Here is a 10,662-nt window from a genome sequence, read left to right as displayed (position 1 = left end):
ATTCTGCCTATTTTTGAGTTCAGGATTCTCGCCTAAAGACGGGCGTCTTTCAGCAAAGACGCTCGGATTCTTTGATTGCAGGACGAGCATCTTCCTTTGAAGACGGGCGGATTTTTAGACAGCAAGCTTTCTTGTTTTTCACAGCCAAAAAACGGGCGTCTTCTTGCAAAGACGGGCGGATTTCTGAAGACGAGCGTCTTCTCTACCAGGACGCTCGGATTCTTCGACAGTCCCAAAATTTCAAATTCTCAGTTAAAATGGACGGGCGGATTCTGGTAAAGATGCTCTTCTTTACTGAAGACGAGCAGATTCTCCTTGAAAACGCTCGAATTCTCCCTGCTCTACCCGGATTCAGTTCCATTCGTGCACTTGCATATCCCTTGTCATTTTTCATTCTTCAAATCCCGTGTTCTTCATTGTAGGGGCACTACTAAGGTATGAATAGCCTAGGCAATTGCTATCCCCACACTAAGCTAAAGCACTACACATCAATTAAATCGTTAGTCCCTCCCTCACTTCTCTTAAAAATGATAATTATCTTGATCAAAGCATAAAAATCCAAAAATGACAAAAAAATGCAATGTAAGAATTAAAATGCAAGTTAGGGAGTTAGAAATATTTACAAACGGTGGTTTAGAGAGGACTCCACCAAACTCGCATCCTTAGTGAGATGTCATGGGGGCATGTCCAAGGTGTTGTTGATGTTGCTCAACACCTTGAAGAAGTAGTCAAAAGATTGTTCATTATCATGATAAAGATCTTCAATAGACCTTTGCCCTTGTTGTCCTTCATGTCGGTCTTTATCGATAGCATTACCAATATAGGGATTCAAAATCCCTTCAAACTCATCGTCCTAAAGACCACAAACTTCATTTACTTGATCACTAAAGATCTCTTAAGTTGATAGAGACAACTCTCCCACTTTCTTATCTTGGCCAATGAGGCCATCCTCTTCATTGCTTGACTTTGGTGAGCTTTTCAAGCTCTCTTTATTACAATTCACTTGCTCTTTGAATGAAGCATCATCAATTTTCTTCTTCCATTGGAATTCCGACTTCTTCCTATCATCCTTCCGGCTATAATGATCAACCATAAAACATGGTTCATGCAAACGGGGAGCTCTCATGGTCTTGTCAAGATTGAAAGTTATGCTCTCATCTCCCACTTCTAGAGTTAGCTCTCCATGCTTCACATCAATCACCGCACTCGCGGTGTGTAAGAAAGGCCTTCCTAGAATGATTGGAATGTTGGAGTCTTCTTCCATGTAAACAATGACAAAGTCCACCGGGATAAAAAAATTCCCAACTCTTACGGGAACATCTTCCCATATCCCTAATGGTGTCTTCGTCGATCTATCGGCCATTTAGAGTGTGATATTGCTGCATTTAAGCTCACCCATCCCCGACCTTTTACTCACCGAGTACGGCATAACACTCACACTAGCCCCTAGATAACATAAGGCTTTGTTGATCGTGGTGTCGCCAATGGTACACAGTATTGAGAAGCTTCCCGGATCTTTGAGTTTTGGAGGTGAACTCCCTTGAAGTATTGCACTACTCACCTTAGTGAAGGCGATAGTCTCAAGCTTCCGGATCGACTTCTTCTTTGTGAGGATGTCTTTTATGTATTTTGCATAGGCCGGCACGTGATTGATTAATTCCGTGAAAGGAATCGAGACTTCCAAATTCTTCACAATTTCCATAAATTTTCCAAGTTGGTCATCAAATTTGGGCTTGGCTTGACGACTTGGAAAAGGAAGTCTAATCACAATGGGCTCCTTCTCCTTGACCTTGTCTTCATTTTTCTTTGAAATTTCTTCTTTTGATGGTTCTCCATCCTTGGAGTTTTGCACAATTTCTTCTTTGTCACTAGCTTCCACAACTTCATCCTCAACTTGCTTCTTTGGTGCTTCATACCTTGTACCACTCCTCAAGTGAATGGCACTAAACGTTTCATGTCTTGGGGGATTACTTTGAGGTGGTAATTGCTCCTTTTGTCTTTGTGAGCTTGAAGATGCTAGTTGAGTCAATTGGGTTTCCAACATTTTGGTGTGAGCTAGGATGTTGTTGATGGTGATTTCCTTTGCTTGACTATCTTTTTGTATTTGAGTGAAAAACTCTTGTTGATTCTTTTGCATTTGGAGGACCGCTTTTTGAACATCAAAACCTTGGTCATTTTGTTGATTGTATGGAGTTTGATTTTGGTAACCTTGGTTTTGGTTGTAAAAGGGTCTTTGATTTTGGTTTCTCATGGGAGGTGGGGTGTATGTTTGTAATACTCCGTATTTATAAGTCTCTGGATACTCTATCGAGTAGGCCTTACTCTGTCGAGTAAGGGTGAGTTGCGTTTTAAAAGTTTCTGACCTGTAGGGTACTCTATCGAGTAGCCTTAGGTACTCGATAGAGTAAGGGGGTACTCTATCAAGTAGCCTTAGGTACTCGATAGAGTAAGGGGGTACTCTATCAAGTAGCCTTAGGTACTCGATAGAATAAGGGGGTACTCTATCAAGTAGCCTTAGGTACTCGATAGAGTAAGGGGGTACTCTATCGAGTAGCCTTAGGTACTCGATAGAGTAAGGGGGCACTCGATCGAGTACCTTAGCTACTCGATCGAGTAGCCGGTTTACGGGGGTTGTTTTCTTGGGTTTTGTTAATAATGCGATTAGAGTATATAATACTTCCGCCATTATTCCTAAATCACTTTTCAAAACCTAATCACTGTGAGAAGAGAAAGCAAACTACGTTATTAGCTTTAATCGCATTGTTGGCAAATCCAGGAGCTTGGAAGGTCGGATTTCACCTTTCTTTACACCGTTGTGATCCTTGCGTCGAGGGTAAGACCTGTATACCATTTTTATAGTATTTCATTAAAGTCAGTTAAACCCTAATATTGGGAATTGGTGTTGTGTTATATGCATGGTAGTGATTATGTGTTTGTATATTAGGAGGAGGGTTCGTAGAGGAAGCTTTTTGATATCAGTTGTGAGATCGTCTGATTGTTGTGCTTTCCAGGTAGGATTTCCTACTCAGTATTAGTCCCATAATGGGATATTGGTTGATGTATTGTGTTTGGTTGTTTGATATAGTAATTGTATTGTGATTGTGGTTGTGATCGTTGTTGGTGGTTCTCGAGGCGTGTCCTCGGCTGAGTGGGGTCACTTGCGGGAGTGGCTTCACGCCCTAGTTTCGCCTTCTCGTTGAACCCGCCACGAAGGGATGTGCAGATTAATGGACAGGGTTATCGCTCATTATGAGGAGCGGGGATTTGGTGGGTACGGCTGCGGTCCCCAGCTGGCGTGGTGGTCCAAAGTGGACGGTCGGTGATTGAGATTGTTGGGATTGGTGTGATTGTGTGTGTGTGTGTGTGTGTGTGACGGTTAAGGCATTCATTTTATCTTATTGTTGATATATTGAGTTGTGTGATTAGTAATCTTGACCTCGTTTAAATGTTTTAAAACTGTGGTGATCCATTCGGGGTGGTGAGCGGTTATTGGAGGTATGATATGACGCGTATGGGATAGCCGGGATGAGTCATCACGTGGCAGTTAGAAGTCTTCCGCTACAGGTGTCGACGATGTTTTATAGCTTTGATAGTTTTAGCAGTAGACCGTCTGAGAATCTTGTATTTCTTTTTATCAGTTTGGAATTGCTATGTAATCACTTTAAACTTTATATACTTTTAAAGTTGTTTCGTTATTGTCTTATGAATATCATGCCTCGGGTAACCGAGATGGTGGCATCCTTATACCTGAGTGGTCCTGGTAAGGCACTTGGAGTATGGGGGTGTTACAAATGGTATCAGAGCGACGATCCTGAAACCTGTAACCAATGAATCCAATGAACATAGGGAGTCAAATAAAATGAACCCGGGGTAAAAGTTGTAGGAGCTAATGCAAAGACTTGGGAGACGTCCTAAAGTCGCGAACTCGCCCTACAATTTTGAACCGGTCACTATGGGATATGAGTCGGGATCGCTATGTGTTTACCTTGTGTATTGTGTAACTATGTAGTGATGTGTGGCATGAATCAGTGGATGTATGTTTGTGGAGAATGGGGAATGTGTAGAAAAGATGGTGACAATGTGATTTCGTATGTTGTTGATTGAAAGTATGTTGCATGATAGTTGGTTTATAATGTTGGTTGGAATTGTTAGAAAAGTGTATGAGAATGATGAGTAATGTGTTGGAAATAGATGAATTGATTGGAAAAAGATGGAGTAGCAATTGCATAAGAATATGAATTTTGTGATTATGAATATGTTTAGGTGACGAAGTGTAATTGTAATGTTGTTGTATTAGTAACATGGAAATAGGATTTGTAATGTATGAGAATGTTTTGTGTTACGAAAAGTTATAAAATTTAAAGCATGCGGTTAGTACATGACTAATGAGTTAAATAATATATGTGCATGATGGATGTTGTTGCTTGATTTTTGAAGATGGTAACATGAGATTAGCAATACTGGTTTTATGAGTACTGAGTCGTTTTGTCTACCTTGTTGTTGTTTAACTCGTTTGGGAAGTAAAAATCAATAGTTGTGTTTTTCGATGATAAAGAGGTTGTCTTTAAACTGTTATAACTTGAGATTCATAAATAATTTTAATGTGATTCCAATTGGAGGTGATAGCTTGTCCTTTTACGATTCTAACGATAGGTCGCACGCCCAAAACGACCAAGAAATGAGTGAGTTATGACTGTTTTACGAAAACTGGACAGTGCTGAGAAATGCGTAGGTACTCGATCGAGTAGCCTTGGTACTCGATCGAGTAGGGCAGTACTAGATCGAGTACGTCAGTTACTCGATCGAGTGGCCCTGGTAATTTGTTTTACGTGCTTCTGATCTTCACCTACTCGATCGAGTAAGTCACTTACTCGATCGAGTGGCCTGTACTCGACCTAGTGACCCTTGTTTTAGGTCATATGCTTATCTTTTGACTTCGTTGCATATTATGTTTAATTCAAAGTTGTTATTTTACTTCTTATTGCATTATTTTACATGTAAGTTGGTCTTGATTCGTAAGTTACCCAATCTTATGGGGTGGTGAGTGGCACCTTATGGTGAGTATGAGTTTGGTGGGAGGAGATGAGCTATATGTGGTTGTGCTGAGAAGTGGAAAAAGAAAAAGAATATTGATGAGCTGATTGAGGCATGGTGCAAGTTTTGGTGAGACGTGGTGAGTGATTTATTCGCGAAATTGAGTGATGTAAAAGTAAATGAAAGTGGGTAAGGGATGATGTGGGTCTAAGGAACGTGAGAATGAAAAGATTGAAAGGAAGGTTTGGATAGTGGCATCTTGAGATGTATAAAGAACTATGGAGTGAGATGGTTAGGAGTCGTGTGGGTCAAGAATATATGTAGTGAAAGTTCGTTTTTAAAGGGGTTGAGAAGAGTGGTATATAGTGAACTTTATAGAGACATGTTGCGAGGTGGATTTGTAGACAGTGAGTGAGTTTGGGAGATTTGGTTTATTAAGAGGTGAAACTACGTGTGATTTCTTTGGGCATTTAACGGCATGAAATGAAGTTGTTTAAACAGTGAACGTTGATTTTATGGATAGGTTAGTGACAAGTGTGAGCGATAGCATAATAAGAGAAGATCCATGATAAGAAAGAGTGAGATGATATAGACATGAAATAATGGGATTTAAGCTTTGGCGGAATGAGAATGTAACCGTAGCACTAAAGAATTAGATAGAAGTAATAAGGAGTTGAGCTATTAAATGGTACTGTTGAATGTGAAGAGAAAAGAAGAGTAAAAAGTAAGCTAAGGAAAATTTTCACCGGAGTTATGTGATATAAAGGTAAGGAATCATCGACATGTGTGATATTATCATGAGGATGTTAGTTAATGGTTATATGGGAGCTTCAGGACAACGTGATTAATAATGAGTTTCGAGGAATTAAGGGGGTAAGAGTTGGTGGAGTATTTACACGATATGAGATTTTTTTTTTGGTGGAAAGTTAGATGACGATACAATTAAGATAGTATTGGGAATAATGATGAGGTAATTTTGTTGATGGATTCGATGTTTGTTATTTGGAATGTTAACCAAAGATAGGAGAAAAACCGTGTTGTTTTGATATGAGTGTAAGAGGTTTGATATACGAGCAGTGGTGGTATTGTGGTGTTGTCACTAGTGGTTAAAGGTGATGATAGATAAGAAAGACAGCAGTCCTAGAGAGGTTTATTTTACAAAGGCCGGATTGATATGTATGATTGTAAGGGAGTATAAGATGTGGTTATATGAGGCGAGCGCTAGTGGTTAAATATTAATGGTATGGCATAAGGTGATGGTTATGCGAATGAGAAAATATGTTATGAGGGGCATATGAGTTGAGCTCGGGCGACAGGTAACCTTTATCGAGTGGTAACTTACGTGATCAGGATTGACTAGTTGAATGTGATTATGGGTCTATGATGTGTATAAATGTTTGTGTGAGGTTCTGACCTCACGAGAAGCGGTATGGTGTGATAGTTATAAATATGTTATATGAATGTTTGTGATATATGTAGGGTACGACAATCTGATGGAATGAGGCTAAAAAGGTAATAATTTGATTGATTTGGCATGGCTAGTTATAATTTTATGTGTATTGATAACACATGCGTATTCCGTGAAATGGTAGAGATGATGTTCATGAGGTGCTTATCTGTTTATCCATAAAATATGTTGCGTTGTGATTTAATAAAGTGGATTTGAGTAAGTTTTTCTTATCTGAGAAGTTATGCTGAGTCAGTGTTTATGGGTTTGAGTAAGTTATGATGTCTATCGGTGCGGTTATGGTGCCTCGGGTTGTGATCCGGGCACGGTACTTCGTGTTGTGATGCGGGTATTTTCGCACTGCGGTGCGGTTGTTGGTGACGGTGTTGTGATGCCGTCACCGGTTGTGGTGGAGTAGGCGGGATGATTATGATATGAGTTTTCGGAAGTGCATACCAGTTATACATAGATTGTTGCTTTGTTGGCTGTTGTTCTTTGTGAGTTTTGGTTGAACATGTAGACTGTTGTTTTGTTTGTTGATGTTTCTTACCAGTTTCAACTTGGGTGTGAGGGTAGAGTATGATATGGGAGAAAGTTGTGTATGTTTTGTTGTTGTGATGGTATAGTGATTTTCTGTTGATAGGGCACAGTTGTAAGAGGTTGTACAGAACATTTGACCTTGTTGTAGATGAGACATCGGTGCACATAGTCATGGCAAGTGATTCGTAGAACATGTGTGGTAATGATCTGAAAGCTGCAGGTGGTTTTAATCTTTCGTTGGGCCAGTGAGGGAAGGGTGTTTGGATTTAGTGTCTTGTTAAGTCATGTATGAGTTTTGCAGTGAGGAAAGAAAAGAACTTGAGGATCTTGTGTGATTGTACGTAACACGTGTGGATCGTGAGTTATGCTTTTGGCGATAGAAGTTTTATATAGTCTATATAGAGAGGTATGTCATGTTGCGGTAATGTGGAAGAGTTGGAGTATTGGTTATGCTAAGGGTTTTGCGGTATTAGTTAGATGGAGTGCAGAGTGAATTGAAGTATGAGAACTGTTTAAGTAAGAAAGCCTTGGAAATAGGAACGGTTATAGAAATGAGGTTATAGGCGGTTATCTTTGACATGTGGTGGTGATGAGGATGATGAGATGATTTAACTAAGGATTTAATATTAGTGAGTTACGAGGACGTAACATTTGTCTTAAGAGGAGTAGGATGCGATAAAAGTGAGTTTCATGGTTGTGCATGTTGTAAAATTATTGGAAGTAGAGTATTAGCATAGCGTAAAGGAGGGATTTGTTTTGTGGTTGATGTTGTTAAAAGGCCATGGCCGTGCTTGTAGTAGTGTGATGTTTAGGAGTTCGAGAGTTTTGATAGTGGCATGATGATGTTTATGAGTGTAAGTAAACTTCGAGGACGAAGTTCCTTTTAAGGGTGGTAGAATGTAACATTCCGTTTGATGTCTATGAGTGTCTTGATATTTGATTTGGTAGTGGATGATATATTATGGAGCTAGCAGCGTTAGTGGATGGTAGTTGGTAGTGTATGAAGTTAGTGTTGGGAGAGTTTATGATGTAGTTGATACGACATCGTGAGCGATATGTGGAGGTAGGAATAGTTGGTGGAGTTTGTGTTAAGAGTTCATGGTTTCATGTTTTATAAGTTGGGGTGTTGTTTTGATTTCGTAGTAGCTTTGTTGCGTCTTAACCGAGTTAGTATGTTTGTTTTTATGTATGGGTTGAACTTCGGGGACGAAGTTCTTTTTAAGGAGGGAAGACTGTAATACTCCGTATTTATAAGTCTCTGGCTACTCTATCGAGTAGGCCTTACTCTGTCGAGTAAGGGTGAGTTGCGTTTTAAAAGTTTCTGACCTGTAGGGTACTCTATCGAGTAGCCTTAGGTACTCGATAGAGTAAGGGGGTACTCTATCAAGTAGCCTTAGGTACTCGATAGAGTAAGGGGGTACTCTATCAAGTAGCCTTAGGTACTCGATAGAGTAAGGGGGTACTCTATAGAGTAGCCTTAGGTACTCGATAGAGTAAGGGGGCACTCGATCGAGTACCTTAGCTACTCGATCGAGTAGCCGGTTTACGGGGGTTGTTTTCTTGGGTTTTGTTAATAATGCGATTAGAGTATATAATACTTCCGCCATTATTCCTAAATCACTTTTCAAAACCTAATCACTGTGAGAAGAGAAAGCAAACTACGTTATTAGCTTTAATCGCATTGTTGGCAAATCCCGGAGCTTGGAAGGTCGGATTTCACCTTTCTTTACACCGTTGTGATCCTTGCGTCGAGGGTAAGACCTGTATACCATTTTTATAGTATTTCATTAAAGTCAGTTAAACCCTAATATTGGGAATTGGGGGTTTTGTTGTGTTATATGCATGGTAGTGATTATGTGTTTGTATATTAGGAGGAGGGTTCGTAGAGGAAGCTTTTTGATATCAGCTGTGAGATCGTCTGATTGTTGTGCTTTCCAGGTAGGATTTCCTACTCAGTATTAGTCCCATAATGGGATATTGGTTGATGTATTGTGTTTGGTTGTTTGATATAGTAATTGTATTGTGATTGTGGTTGTGATCGTTGTTGGTGGTTCTCGAGGCGTGTCCTCGGCTGAGTGGGGTCACTTGCGGGAGTGGCTTCACGCCCTAGTTTCGCCTTCTGTGGAACCCGCCACAGAAGGGATGTGCACATTAATGGACAGGGTTATCGCTCATTATGAGGAGCGGGGATTTGGTGGGTACAGTGCGGTCCCCATCGGGCAGGGTAATGGGTCCGGTGGACGGTCGGTGATTGAGATTGTTGGGATTGGTGTGATTGTGTGTGTGTGTGTGTGTGACGGTTAAGCTGTCTGTTTATCTTATTGTTGATATATTGAGTTGTGTGATTAGTACTGACCCTGTTTAAATGTTTTAAAAACTGTGGTGATCCATTCGGGGGTGGTGAGCAGTTATTGAGCGGGTATGATATGACGCGTATGGGATAGCTGGGATGAGTCATCACGTGGTAGTTAGAAGTCTTCATTTGTGTCGACGATGTTTATAGCTTTGATAGTTTTAGCGATGAGACCGTTTGAGAATCTTGTATTTCTTTTTTATCAGTTTGGAATTGCTATGTAATCACTTTAAACTTTATATACTTTTAAAGTTGTTTCGTTATTGTCTTATGAATATCATGCCTCGGGTAACCGAGATGGTGGCATCCTTATACCTGAGTGGTCCTGGTAAGGCACTTGGAGTATGGGGGTGTTACAATGTTGGTTGAGGGTTTTGAACATTTTTGCTTTTGTATGAGAGATTTGGATGGAATTTGGTGTTTTCATTGTAATAGTTTGAATAAGGGGTACCACTCTTGTATGCTTGGAAAGCATTCACTTGTTCATTTATTCCCCTACATTCACTTTGGTCATGTCCCAAAGTTCCACAATTCTCACATATCCCACTTGGGATTGATGAAGATACCGTCATGGTATTAACATGATGCTTTGGTGAGTTTGAGGCTTCTTCAAGTCTAGCCATAGCTTTTTCAAACTTCAAATTGATGGTATCAATGTGAGCACTAAGTTGAGCACCCAATTGAGTAATGGAGTCCACTTCATGCTTTCCTCCTCTAGTAGCCTTGCGAGGTCTACTATATTGTGAGTTATGGACCGCCATTTCCTCAATTTTGTTCCAAGTTTGATTGTCATCAACTTCGGTGAACATTCCATTTGATCCCATGTTGAGAATGTTCCTTGAATCTTCATAAAGACCGTTCCAAAATTGTTGTACCAAGAACCACTCGCTAAGTCCATGATGAGGACATGAGCGACAAATTCCCATTGAATCGCTCCCAAGCTTCATACAAAGATTCTTCATCTCTTTGCTTAAAGCCCGTAATTTGAGCTCTTAGCATGTAAGTCTTTTTCGGTGGATAGAACTTTTTGTAGAAAGTTAGAGCCAACTTCTTCCAAGAATCAATTCCGAGAGTAGCTTTATCAAGGCCTTTCAACCATTGTTTCGCGGTGCCAATTAGAGAAAAAGGAAATAAGACCCATCGAATTTGGTCTTGAGTTACACCGGTTTGAGAAATCGCATCACAATAGTCACAAAAGGTCTCCATATGAGAGTGAGGGTCTTCACTTGACATCCCCCCAAATTGGCTTCTTTCGACTAATTGGATAAATGCAGATTGGGCAATAAAA

At 40.2% G+C, this 10,662-nt stretch overlaps 1 non-coding gene across 1 annotated transcript; it reads left to right on the top strand.

Annotated features, from left to right (window-relative positions):
• Nucleotides 1–10,265: 10,265 nt before the first annotated feature.
• On the top strand, nucleotides 10,266–10,373 carry LOC141593720 (small nucleolar RNA R71). The gene has a single exon (XR_012521789.1). It is a non-coding gene; the product is annotated as a small nucleolar RNA R71 (small nucleolar RNA).
• The last annotated feature ends 289 nt before the right edge of the window (nucleotides 10,374–10,662 follow it).

This window comes from Silene latifolia, chromosome 7 (assembly GCF_048544455.1).
Source record: "Silene latifolia isolate original U9 population chromosome 7, ASM4854445v1, whole genome shotgun sequence".
NCBI classification, from domain to species: domain Eukaryota; kingdom Viridiplantae; phylum Streptophyta; class Magnoliopsida; order Caryophyllales; family Caryophyllaceae; genus Silene; species Silene latifolia.
Note: the sequence above shows the minus strand (reverse complement) of the source record. Positions and strands in the feature narration are given on the sequence as shown.